The 14432-nt window shown below is 37.8% G+C and overlaps 1 protein-coding gene across 3 annotated transcripts in view; it reads left to right on the forward strand.

Moving 5' to 3' along the window:
• The window catches only part of MAST2 (microtubule associated serine/threonine kinase 2), a 217296-nt gene that overhangs the window by 38581 nt on the left and 164283 nt on the right, over positions 1–14432 (forward strand). The gene's annotated exons all lie outside the window — the stretch shown is intronic.

A 14432-nucleotide genomic window follows, 5' to 3' on the forward strand; every position in this document is an offset into this window, starting at 1 on the left:
TTAGGATTTGGATAGTTTAATTTTTCAAAGTAAAGTATAGAAAAAATGGAATTTAATTGAATGTATTCTGATTGCTCTCTTATGCACTGGTACTGATTATGTAGGGAGAGTCCAGAAAAAGACTCAGTATGGTTGATTGAATGAATAAATTTTCTGGGAAAGAGCTTTCTTTTTTTAAAGATTTTATTTATTTGAGAGAGCGAGACAGAGATAGCGAGAGAGAGCGCAAGAGGGGAAGGAGAAGCAGGCTTCCTGCTCAGGGAGCCTGATGTGGGGCTTGATCCCAGGACCCAGGGATTATGACCTCTGCCGAAGGCAGACGCTTAACCGACTGAGCCACCCAGGCGCCCTGTGGGAAAGAGCTTTCTATTTTTTTTTTTAAGATTTTAGATTTATTTATTTGACAGAGAGAGAGAGAGACAGTGAGAGAGGGAGCACAAGCAGGGGGAGTGGGGGAAGGAGAAGCAGATTCCCCACTGAGCAGGGAGTCCCATGTGGGACTCGATCCCAGGACACTGGGATCATGATCCGAGCCAAAGGCAGACGCTTAACCGACTGAGCCACCCAGGCGTCCCTAGGGAAAGAGCTTTTTTTTTTTTTTTTTAAAGATTTTATTTATTCATTTGAGAGAGAATGAGATAGAGAGAGCATGAGAGGGGGGAGGGTCAGAGGGAGAAGCAGACTCCCTGCCGAGCAGGGAGCCCGATGTGGGACTCGATCCTGGGACTCCAGGATCATGACCTGAGCTGAAGGCAGTCGCTTAACCAACTGAGCCACCCAGGGCGCCTGGGAAAGAGCTTTCTAATAGACAGGATTCTTAACCTTGTGAAGTTATGTTGCTTCTTTGTATAGTTCTGTGATACACATATTTAGTACATGAGGATAGGATAGTGGGCAGTTTAGTATATATTGGATGCCAGAATGAGCCTTTTCTTTGTCTAGAATTTGTATGATAGAATCTAACAAAGTTAACCTGTGTAGTCTGAGCAGGTTGTTTTCTGCCTGTGATTGCATCTTCTACCCTTTTATCCTCAATACCTCTGCCTTTTTATTAAAGGTACCCATTGACTTCCTGCTGATCTCACATTCTTCCTAAAGGGCAAGGCACACTAGTAATTTTCAGGGTACAATAACAGAAACTTGTTCCCATTAAAATATAATCTCATCTGTTCTTTGGGATTATAAATCTTGTGGGTTGGCATGTATAGATTAGAAAGCTTTGTCCTTTTGTCATTCTGGGAAGTGGGGATAGGGAAATAGTCTTCTTATAGCAGGTGGGAAGGTAATTTTTGGATCAGAAGATTTCCTTATGACCTGAAGTTTGACTCTTAGGCCATAGGAAGAATCAAGAACTTTCCCGCTCCCCAACTTTTTATTTTGAAAATTTCAAATACAGTGAATACCCACATAAACTTACTTAGATTGGTCAGTTTGGTTGTAACTTACATTTTGCCACATTTGCTTTATCTGTGTATATGTATGTATTTTTTTCCCCTGAAACATTTCAAAGCAAGTCACAGACCTTATGATACCTCACTCTTAAGTATTTTTTTGTAAGACCAAGGACAATCTCCTAAATAACCACAATATATTATCAGATCCAGGAAGTTTAACATCAATTTAATAATAGCATCTAATAGAAAGACTATATTCAAATTTCCTCACTTGTTCTCAGCATGTCTGTTAAAGCCTCACATCTTCCTTTTAATCTCTGGAATACAAAAACATATATATAGATTTATGTACACTATCATAGAGATGATTAATTTAGATTTTAAAGTAATCTCTTGGGGCTCCTGGGTAACTCAGTCGGTTAAGCATCTGCCTTTGGCTCAGGTCATGATCCCGGGGTCCTGGCGTCGAGCCCTGTGTCAGGCTCCCTGCTCAGGGGGGAGTCTGCTTCTTCCTCTGCCCCACCCCCTTCGTGCTCTCTCTTTCTCTCTCAAATAGATAAAACCTTAAAAATAAAATAGTAATCTCTACACCCATCATGGGGCTCAAACTCACAACCCCTGAGATCAGGAGTTACACTGTACTGACTGAGCCAGCCAGGCACTCCCACATAATAGAGATTTTGATCCAGTGGGACTGGGGTGGTCCTAGGGATCAGTATTTTCTTTTTTTTTTTTAGAGATTTTATTTATTTATTTGACAGAGAGAGACACAGCGAGAGAGGGAACACAAGCAGGGGGAGTGGGAGAGGGAGAAGCAGGCTCCCTGCAGAGCAGGGAGCCCGATGCGGGACTCGATCCCAGGACCCTGGGATCATGACCTGAGCGGAAGGCAGACGCTTAACGACTGAACCACCCAGGTGCCCCAGGGGATCAGTATTTTCTTTAAAGCATTATAACTGGTTCTAACATGCACCCTTTTGAGAGTTAACTGCCAGTAAAATAAAGCTGAATGTTTTATTTTTTTTAAAAGATTTTATTTATTTATTTGAGACAGAGAGAATGAGAGACAGAGAGCATGAGAGGGAGGAGGGTCAGAGGGAGAAGCAGACTCCCTGCCGAGCAGGGAGCCCGATGCGGGACTCCAGGATCATGACCTGAGCCGAAGGCAGTCGCTTAACCAACTGAGCCACCCAGGCGCCCAACTGAATGTTTTATTTTAAGGTGTTGTGTTGCAGAGGGAATTCCTGGACTGAGGTTGCTAGAGTCCTAGCCTAGGCCAACCGAAGTAGAGGATTTCTGAATTACTTTTTCTTTTTAAAGGCTTATTGAGATATAATTCACGTAAGATACAATTTACCCAATTAAACTGTACTCTTCAGTGATTTTTAGTATATTCACAGATACATGTAGCCATCATTATAGTCAATTTTAGAACATTTTAATCACTTCAGAAAGAATCCCTATACCCTTTAGCTGTCACCTCTTTATCCTCCCATCCCCCCAGCCCTGTGTAACCATTAATCTACTTTCTGCCTCTGAACATTTGCCTATTCTGTGCATTTCATATAAATTGACTCCTATAACATGTGGCCTTTTGTGACTGGCTTCTTTCAATTAGCATGATGTTTTTAAGGTCTATCTACATTGTAGCATGAAAGTATTTCATTCCTTTTTATCACTGAATAATGTTCCATTGTATGGATATACCACATTTTGTCTGTCAGTTGATGGATATTTGGGTTGTTGCTACCTTTTTACTGTGATGAATAGTGCTTCTATGAACATTTGTTTAAAGATTTTCATGTGGACATGTTTTCATTTTCCTTGGGTATATACTTAGGAATAGGATTGTTGGGTTGTATGGTAACTCTGTGTTTAACATTTTGAGGAATGGCCAGATTGTTTTCCAAAGTGGCTGTACCATTTTACATTCCTACCAGTAGTGTATGAGGGGTTTGATTTCTTTACATCCTCACTAATACTTACTATTGTCTGTCTTTGATTTTAGCAATCACAGTGGGTCTGAAGTGATATCTTGTGGTTTTGATTCGCATTTTTCTAATGACTAATGACATTGAGCATCTTTTAATGTGATTATTGGCTGTTTGCAAACATTCTTGAAGAAATGTCTATTCATATATTTTGCCCATTTTTTTTTTTTAAAGATTTTATTTATTTATTTGAGAGAGAGAATGAGATAGAGAGAGCATGAGAAGGGGGAGGGTCAGAGGGAGAAGCAGACCCCCTGCCGAGCAGGGAGCCCGATGCGGGACTCGATCCCGGGACTCCAGGATCATGACCTGAGCCGAAGGCAGTCGCTTAACCGACTGAGCCACCCAGGCGCCCTATTTTGCCCATTTAAAAAGTTGGTTTATTTATCTATTTTGTATATGGATTTGTAAAAGCATTATTTCTTTAGACCTCTATTTAGTTACTTCTCTGCTCCCAAGGATCTGCTTTTTGTTTTCTCCTGTGCCTTTCTTTCCTGAGCTATTCACTTATCTATAGTAACTTCAGGCTAGTTCCTCCCTTTCCATTCTCCCATCCAGGGATATTTTATGTGGCACATTTTTTTTTAAAGATTTTATTTATTTATTTGACAGAGAGAGAGATGGCGAGAGAGGGAACACAAGCAGGGGGAGTGGGAGAGGGAGAAGCAGGCTTCCCGCTGAGCAGGGAGCCCGACGTGGGACTCGATCCCAGGACCCTGGGATCATGACCTGGGCCGAAGGCAGACGCTTAACGACTGAGCCACTGAGGCACCCCTTATGCGGCACATTTGCTAGTTAGTATTGAATATCTTTTCCTGCTTTGAGTTACCCCACACTGGAATATACCTGGGTACTGCCATCCCAGCTTCTGGCTGCGACATTTCTGAAGAATCTCTCCTACCATGTATTCTCATTCTTAATAGACTTATTGCTACATAGACCCAGCCTCCAGCGAATTTTTGGGTCAACAGGAGTCATATATAACAAATAATTTTAACATTTTAACATTTAATGAACTGTCGATTATGACTTGAAACATAACTAAAAGGGGACAAGAATAATTATTCTTGGGTATAATTATTGGAGAGATAAGTTTGCTGGAGGTTAGACTTGACCAGAGTCTGGAGAATGGATAGCCAGAAGCTCAATGTAGCAAATATTTTCTTTTTCTTTTTAAAGAATTTGTTTATTTGAGAGCATGTATACATGAGTGGTTGGGGGTGGGAAGCAGAGGGAGAGGGAGAGAGAATCTGAAGCTGACTCCATGCTGAGGTGGAGCCCGACATGGGGCTCCGTCTCACTACCGAGAGATCGTCATCTGAGCTGAAAGCAGGAGTCAGTTGCTTAACTGACTGAACCACCCAGGCACCCCTATTTATTTATTTTTTAAGGCGGGGAGGGGCAGAGGGAGAGGGAGAGAGAGTCCTAAGAAGCCCCATGGTGCTGAGCACAGAGCCCCACATAGGGCTCGATCTCATGACCGTGAGATCATGACCTGAGCCCAAACCAAGACTCGACGCTTAACCAACTGTGCTACGCAGGCGCCCTGCAAATATTTTCATTTTGAGGCCATCTAGGTGATAGGTGTTTATGAAGAGATTTTTAGATTTATCCCTCATTTCCTAGTACCAGTTGAGAGGATTTCTCTGAAGACCCATTTCCCCCATATATGTAGAAACCATGATTCCTGATTAGTGGCTTCCAGGGCATATATATATATATATATATATATATATATATGTATGTATGCTCCCAGCTCCCAGATGGGAAAAAACTTAGATGACATCTTGTCCAAGATTAATTTTGTCTTTAAAACAATTTCTATACAGTTGAAAATTTAGTGTTAAAAGTGGTATGGGAGAAACACCTCTGGATTAGAACTTGGAAGAGCAAGATGTGTCTGATACTTAGCTGTCTGAATTTGAGTAAAGACTAAACTTATTTGAGCCTTTTTTTCACATCTTTAAAATAAACTTAATTTCTGCTTTGCTTTCTCGTGAATATGTTAAGTAATACCTAAAACTTTGATCTTTGTCTTTTGTATTTCTGACATGAATCCATTGAACTATATCATCATGTCTAAGACTCCATTTTTTTTATCTTTTAAATTTTTTAAAAAGATTTTTTTTTAAAGGTCATCTGTTTGAGAGAGAGAGAGCGCGTGCAAGCGCACAAGCAGAGGGAGGGGCAGAGTGAGAGGGAGAAGCAGGCTTCCAGCTGAGCAGGGAGCCTGACTTGGGGCTCGATTCCAGGATCCTGGGATAATGACCTGAGCTGAAGGCAGATGCTTAACTGACTGAACCACCCAAGCGCCTCAAGACTCCCATCTGCTTATTCTGCCTTTCTATTCCTCTAAACCAGTTCTTCCTTGGTTGTTCCCTGTCTTGTTAAGTAGAGTTATTACCCACCAAAAGCTGAAAGCTAGAGATCTGGAACTCCTTCTTGACTCCTCCTCTACCCTTCCTCCCTTCCCCATCTAGTCATCCAGAGAGTCTTAGCTCCCAACATCTCCAGGTGGTGTACATTTTTTTCACCACAGTTGTGGCCCATTCTAAGCCATATTTACAGTCTTTTTGCTTAGATAATTGTAGTGTCCTTGTTATGTGAACACCATATTCAGTCTTCTTCCTTTCCAGGCCACTCTTCACTCTAAAGTCTTATTTCAAAAACAAATCTGATCATGTCTATTCTTTCTTCTAGTTTTTTTTTTTTTTTAATTGAAGTGTAGTTGATACTCAGTGTTACATTAGTTTAGGTGTATAACATAGCAATTCAACAAGTCTGTATGGTATGCTGTGTTCACCATAGGTGTAGCTACCATCTCTTACCACCCAGTGCTACTACAATACCTTTAACTGCATAACCTATGCTGTACCTTCTTTTAGCTTTGTCTTCCAGTTTTTTCATTTGGTTAATATTTATGCAGCACCAGTGTTTAGCTATTCACTTGATTAAAATCTTTTGATAGCTTCCTATAATGGTTATTATAATGTACAATAGTTAATTATTGAGTGAATGAGTTTTCATTGAGATTAGCAAATGGGTAATGAGGAACTAGAGACAGAGATCACAGATGGAAGGGTTAGGCTTGGATACTTTTTCTTCGAAATCAGAATGTTGTGTTCAAGTAATTTATACCTCAGTATAAAGGTTGGCCTAACCAGTGAACTGTACTGAATATTGGCATTTTAGTAGGAGAATTGTAAATGCCAAGAATCTTTTAATTGGTAGGATTTGACTGCTTCTCCAAATGTACTTCTGGGATTCTTTTTTTATTTTGTTGGCAGACATTGCCTTTACAGGAATGATGCTAAATTTGAAGATCTAATTAGCTTTATTAAATGATTTATGAATCAGGCAGCATCCCATCTAGCAAGTAGAAGGGAGCTCCAGGGAGTTAAGCAAGAAAAAGGTTTTTAAAGGCAGGAAGAGGGCATACAAAGACAGAAGAAAGGAATTTATTAGCAGGGAATGCATTATTTAGGCAAGGTTGCCCTTTTAAGGGGAATAGGAGTCTATTAGTAAATTTCCTAGTATTGACCAGGAAAGTCCATGTAGATGGGTTAAAGGTTATATTCCTGGGGGTTGAAACTGCAGTTAGGTTAGGTATTAAGTCTTGGTTTACTGACTTGAGGCCTTAACCTAAGTGATGCCATTTTGGGCCTGTGGTTTTCTTTTTAACAATAGAAATGATCATTTGCAAAGAATGACTCTGTCCATCATCATGTTTCTAATCTACATGTAGCATTATATGTGGCGCATAGTAAGCAATGTATAATTTCTTATTAAATGAGTAAAGAACTTTTTGGAATATATTTGCTAATATTAGAGCTCATTGGATTAATACTTGTTTGAAGTATAATGTCTGCAAAAGAAGGTTGATTTTTAATGTGTCAGTACCAGTCTCAAATGATGTCACACAGATCTCTATTCTTGTCCTTGTCTTAATAATCATTTTCATCAACTTCTTTCATAAACACATAGAAGGAATGCTTTTCACATATGCTGATGGTACATTTTCCATGTTGAATACATTCGGTCAGAATCTCACAAACAGAAATGATGGCTCAAGAGGAACCAGCAAATGAGATTTAACAGAGAGAAAAGTAAGCTTTAAAGAACCAAAGCTCAACACCAGATTGAACTTTGGAGTTAAGTCAAGTTCAGAGACATTTTATCACCCTAAGAGAAAAACCTCTATCCATTAAGCAGTCACTCTCCAGTCCACCTTCATCCCAGCCCTGGCATCTACCAATCTACATTTTGTCTCTATGGATTACCTAATCTGGATATTTCATATCAATGGAATCATATAATATGTGATCTTCTGTTTCATTTAGCTTCTTCAATTTCATAATGTTTTTGAGGTTTATCTACCTTGTAGTTGAGCTCCTGTTTTAAATTCTTTTGGGTATATCACCAGGAGTGGAATTGCTGAAATCATGGTAATTCTGTGTTTAACTTTTTGAGGAACCACTAACCTGTTTTCCACAGTGGCTGCATTGTTTTGCATTCCCACCAACAATGTATGAGAGTTCTAATTTCTCTACATCTTCACTAATACTTGTTATTTTCTTTTTTTTAATTATAGTCATTCTAGTGGGTGTTTAGTGGCTTTGATTATTTAAGGCTTTTATTATTGCATTTTTAAAATTCTTATTTTTTTAAGATTTATTTATTTGAACGTGAGAGAGAGTGCGAATAGCAGGGAGGAACAGAGGGAGAGAATCTCAAGCAGACTTGTTGCTGAGCACAGAGCCCATTGCAGGGGCTCGATCATGACTCAAGCTAAAATCAAGTCAGATGCCGTTGGGGTGCCTGGGTGGCTCAGCTGGTTAGGTGTCTGCGTTTGGCTTGGATCATGATCTCAGGGTCCTGGGATCGAGTCCCACATTGGGCTCTCTGATCAGCTCTCTCGGCTTCTCCCTTTCCCTCTGTGTTCTCCCTCTCTCTCTCTCCCTCTCTCAAATAAATAAATAAAATCTTTTTTTTTTTTTTTTAAGATTTTATTTATTTATTTGAGACAGAGAGAATGAGAGACAGAGAGCATGAGAGGGAGGAGGGTCAGAGGGAGAAGCAGACTCCCTGCCGAGCAGGGAGCCCGATGCGGGACTCGATCCCGGGACTCCAGGATCATGACCTGAGCCGAAGGCAGTCGCTTAACCAACTGAGCCACCCAGACGCCCCTAAATAAATAAAATCTTAAAAAGAAAGTCAGATATCCAACTGACTGATCCACCTAGGCACCCCTGTTATTGTATTTTTGAGGTGGGCATATATGGGGTACACTTTTAAAGGAATTAAAAATCCATGATACTACTTAGAACCTTTTCATATCATTCTTTTTTAAAAAAGCATTTGAAATATGGTTAAACTTTATTATGTATTTTTAGATCTTTATGATTAAAAAAATTTTTTTAATGTAAATTCAATTTAGTTAACATATAGTGTATTAGTTTCATGGGGTAGAATTTAGTGATTCATCAGTTGCATATAACACCCAGTGCTCATTACATCAAGTGCTCTTCTTAATGCCCATCCCACTTACCCTATCCCCCCCCACCCGCAACCTCTCCTCCAGCAAGGGGCTGGGGAGGAACCCCTGTTTTCATGTTGTTTTATTTTTCATGTTATGTTATTTTTCCTTCCTTTCCCCTATGCTCATCTGTTTTGTTTCTTAAATTGCACATGTGAGTGAAATCGTATGGTATTTGTCTTTCTCTGACTTATTTTGCTTAGCATAACACCCTCTAATTCCATCCATGTTGTTGCAAATGGCAAGATTTCATTGTTTTTGATGGCTGAGTAATATTCTATTTTGTGTGTGTGTGTTTGTGTGTGTGTGTATCTATGTGTGTGTATATATACATACATATATACATACATGTATATACCACATCGTCTTTATCCATTCATCTGTTGATGGACATGATTATTCTTTAATTATCATGTAATGACTTCAAAGAGCAATACCCATAGATTTTTGTTTTACCCACTTCTGTGTTATAAAGAGATTCTAAACTGAGCAACTTCCCCTTTCAGTCTTACCTTTCTGTAGCTGTAGCTTTGCATTTTCTACTGTGAGAGTTGGAGATCTCTGTATCTATATCATAATTAGTTGTATTGAGGTATAATTTACATAGGATAAAATTCACCCATTTTAAGTGTACAATTTGATGAATTTTCCCAGATGTATATAGTTGTGTCACTACCACCAAACATGATACGGTATGGAAAATCAGGGTATTGAAATTTCTATCACCCCAAAATATTCCCTGTCTCTTGTTTGCAGTCTGTTCTCTCCCCTAGCCCTAGCCCTTGGCAACCACTGATCTGTTTTCTGTCACTGTGATTTTTGCCTTTTCCAGAATCTCATATAAATGGAAGTATGTAGTATGTAATCCTTTCTGTCTTGACTTCTTTTACTTAGCATAATGGTTTTGAGATTCATTCACATTGTTTTCAGTATCAGCAGTTTTTTTTTTATTGCTGAAAGTATTCCTTTGGCATGGGTATAATCAGACTTTGTCCATTCATCAGTTGATCATTTGGATTGTTTCTAGTTTTTGCCTGTTACTGAGAAAGCTCCTATGAAAGTTTGTGTAGAGGTATTTGTGTGGGCTTATGCTTTCGTTTCTGCTTGATAAATACCTAGGAATGAGATTGCTGGGATATAGAGTAAGTGTATGTTAATCTTTTTTTTTAAGATTTTATTTATTTGACAGAGAGAGACACAGCGAGAGAGGGAACACAAGCAGGGGTAGTGGGAGGGGGAGAAGCAGGCTTCCCACGGAGCAGGGAGCCCGACGCGGGGCTCAATCCCAGGACCCTGGGATCATGACACAAGCCCAAGACAGACACTTAACGACTGAGCCACCCAGGCACCCCAAGTGTATGTTAATCCTTATAAGAAACTGCCAAACTGTTTTCCAAAGTGGCATTTTTGCATTTCCACTAACATTTGCTTCTAATTTGCATCTCTGATGACTAATGAGGTTGAATTACTTTTTATGTGTTTATTTGCCATTCATATATCTTCTGTGATGAGGTATCTGTTCAAATCTTTTGTTGGTCTTATTTTTGAGTCTTAAGAGTTCTTTGTCTGTTCCAATACTAGTTGTATATCAGATAATATCCTTTTAAATATTTTCTCCCTGCTGTGGCTCACGTTTTCATTTTCTTATCCGTGTTTTATACAAAAATCTATATATGAAAAAAAGCAAAAATCAATTGTATTTCTCTATACCAGCAATGAACAATTAGAAATTGAAATTTAAAAATCATTACTATTTACAATAGCTTAAAAATATGTAATAACTAAATATAAACAAGAATATATTTGTAAAATCAGTACATTTTAACTGTAAAACATTACTGAGAGAAATTAAAGAAGATCTAAATGGAGTGATATGTTAATGAATTGGAAGACTCGATATCAAGATGTAAATTCCTCCTACTGATGTATAGGTTCAATGCAGTCCTATTAAAAACCCAAACAGTCTTTTTCAGAAAGTGCCAAGATGATTTCGAATTTATATTGAAATGCAAAGGGCCTAGAATAACCAAAATATTGAAAAAGAAGACTAAACTTAGAGGAATCACTTCACCCAATTTTATGACTTTCTATAAAGGTACAGTAAGCAAGACAGTGTGATATTGGTATAAAGATAGACATGTAGTTCACTGGAACAGAATAGAAAATCCAGAAAGTCTGGGAAAAGCCAATGTAATTACATAGGGAAAACATAGTCTTTTTAACAAATGTTGCTGGAACAATTTACATGGGGGAAAAAAAGAACTTTGACCTTTACCTCATGCTATATACAAAAATTAACTTGAAATGGATAAGATAATAAAACATGTAAAGGAAAACACAGGAGAAAGTCTTTGTGATTTTCGGTGAGGTAAATGTTTCTTAGAGTACAAAAAGCAGCACAAGTCATAAGAGGGAAAAAATCTGACTTTATCACAAAGAAACATTTTTGCTGTTGAGTATTAATTTTTAATGGGATGGAGACAAAATGAAGTGCATCTACAATGAGGCACATTTGTAACATTTAACATTGTTAGACTGTTGAAGAGGTAATAGTTTTTGTTGTTTGGATTAAAAAAATATGTATCACTACCTCCTTTGGAGATAAAAATCCAGAAGTCATGATAAGTGATACTTGCAAATAACTCCTTTGGGTTTACCCATTAGTTTCTACTTTTCTAATTCCTACTCAAGAAAATATATTTGAATGAAATGATTGTGAATGCCTTCTACTTTACAAAGGAAGTAAATACTAGCTAAAGCTGTAGGCCTATATTCCATGTTCTTGTCCTGCCACTTAGTAATCATATAAACCAAGGGAAGTCACTGAACTTTAATCTTCTGTGTTCTCATCTTTAAAATCAAGATGATTATAGGGCTTTCTCATGGAGTTATTAGGATAAAATGAGACAATCCATGTAAAATAACAGTGCCAGATTTGTCATAAGTATGAACTAAATGTTACTCTTTATTTGCATGCCTTTAGGTACCTTAAATAGTAATGGAAGCAGTTATTTATAATAAGGTTATACTCATGGAAAACTGCTGGATTAGATAGAAGAGAATCAAGAAATAAGAATGAATTCATTTACAACTTTGAGGGTTAGATAGTGGTACCTTTAATTGAAATTGGGTATATAGGGAAAAAAACAAGTTGGGAGAGGAAATTAATGAGTTTGATTCTTAGCATATTGAGGACAGGTCATATGGTATAGATATCCTTGTATGTACGTATGCATTTTAAAGATTTTATTCATGAGAGAGAGATAGCGACAGAGATAGCACAAGTGGGGAGGAGAGGAAGAAGCCGGCTCCCTACCCAGCAGGGAGCTTGATGCAGGCCAGATCCCAGGACTCTGGGATCATGACCTGAGCCGAAGGCAGATGCTTAACCAACTGAGCCACCCAGGCGCCCCTAGATATCCTTTTAAAAATAATTTATTGAGATGAAATTCACATAACATAAAATTAGCCATTTTAAAGTGAACAGTTAGTGAACATTTAGTACATTCACAGTGTTGTGCAACCACCACCTCTATCCATTTGTAAAACATTTCCGTCACTCCTAAGTAAAACCCCTTATCCATTAAGCACTTCTCCCCCTTTCCACTTCCACTCAGCCTCTGGCAACCATCAATATGCATTCTGTCTCTCTTGCATTATCTATCCTGGATATTTCCTATAAATGGAATCATACCCTATATAACCTCTGTGTCTGACTTCTTTGGCTTAGCATAATGTTTGGATGGTCTACCTACATTCTAGCATGTATCAGTACTTCATTCTTTTTGTGACTGAATAATTTCCCCTTGTATGTATATAACACAGTTTTTTTTCATAGATTTTTATTTATTCATTTGAGAGAGAGAATGAGAGAGAGCATGAGAGGGGGAAGTAGACTCCCTGCTGAGCAGGGAGCCCAATGTCGGACTCGATCCTGGGACTCCAGGATCATGACCCGAGCTGAAGGCAGTCGCTCAACCAACTGAGCCACCCAGGCGCCCCTATAACACAGTTTGTTTATCCATTCATCTGTTGATGGACATCTGGAATATTTCTGCCTTTTGGCTGTTGTGAATATTGCTGCTGTGAAAATGTGTGTATGTATACATGTTTGAGTACCTGTTTTCAATTCTTTGGGGTATATATCTAGGGGTGGAATTGAGGGGTCATATGATAATTCTATCTTTAACTTTTTAAGAAATTGCCAAACTGTTTTCCATAGTTGCTACACCATTTTACATCCTCACCAGCAATGTACAAAGGTTCCAGTTTCTCTACACACTTGCCAACACTTATTTTCTATTTTAAAAAATTGTTATTCTTTATTATACTATCCTGGTGGGTGTGAAGTGGTATCTCATTTGATTTGCATGACTGATGCATATCAAATGGCTGATGACTAATGATGTTGAGCATCTTTTTTTTAATGTGCTTTTTTAGCCATTTATGTATATTTTTAGGAGAAATGTCTATTCAAGTACTTTGCCCATTTAAAAATTTTGTTGTTTTGTTATTGTTGAATTGTAAGAGTTCTTTATATATTCTGGATACTAGATCCTTATCAGATGTATGATTTGCAGATATTTTCTCCATTTCTGTATTTTTCTTTTCACTTTCTTAACAGTGTCTTTTGATGTATAAAATTTAAAAATTTTGATGAAATCTAATTTTTTTCTTTTTTTGCTTGTGCTTTTGGTCTCCCATCTTAAGAATACATTGCCAGATCCTAGGTCATGAAAATATACCCCTGTACTTTCTCCTAAGAGTTTTATGGTTTTAGCTTTATATTTACCACATAGATCCATTTTGAGTTAATTTTTGTATATGGTGTGAAATAGGGGGGTGCAGTTTCATTCTTTTGAATGTGGATATCCACTTGTTAGATATCCTTTTAAGAGTTAGTAATAAACACCTAGAGTAAAGGAGATCAGTTTTAGAGCTATAGATAGGGATTTGGAAGATGTGGATTAAATCATGCAAGAAAGTACAGAGAATGAAAAGGAATGTAGGAGAGCATGAAAAATTTATATCTGAAAGGGCAAGATGGTGAAGTATTCAACTTAGTAAGATTTATAGGAGTTTAGATCATTCACTGTCAATTTGAGAATTGCTCTCTTTTGCACTCTTTGTTTCTTCTTTTTCATAAGAGGAACATGTTTCTAATGCCACCTAGTGTCTTTTCAAAGTATGAGGGTAATGTTTCATAAGAGATTTTATATTAAAAGTTGAGAGATTTTCATGAAATTGAATAGGATATTAGCAGTTTGGTTGCTTGTTCTCATGAACATCCTTAAAAGAGAAGCAAAAGAACAGACCAGTTATTTTTGCCTGAACAAATAGAGCTGAATTTTAACTTGGATTTGTTAAACACTTTAATCATATCTTCTGTGATAATTTGTAAATTTGTAAAGAATTTAAGGTATGTAACCTTAAAAAATAGTGGGTTTCATATTTTTAAAAGACATTTAAAATTAAAAATTGTTTTAACTTAAACTGGTTGATTGGAACTAT

The sequence above is a fragment of the Neomonachus schauinslandi genome, chromosome 4 (genome assembly GCF_002201575.2).
Source record: "Neomonachus schauinslandi chromosome 4, ASM220157v2, whole genome shotgun sequence".
Lineage (NCBI taxonomy): Eukaryota > Metazoa > Chordata > Mammalia > Carnivora > Phocidae > Neomonachus > Neomonachus schauinslandi.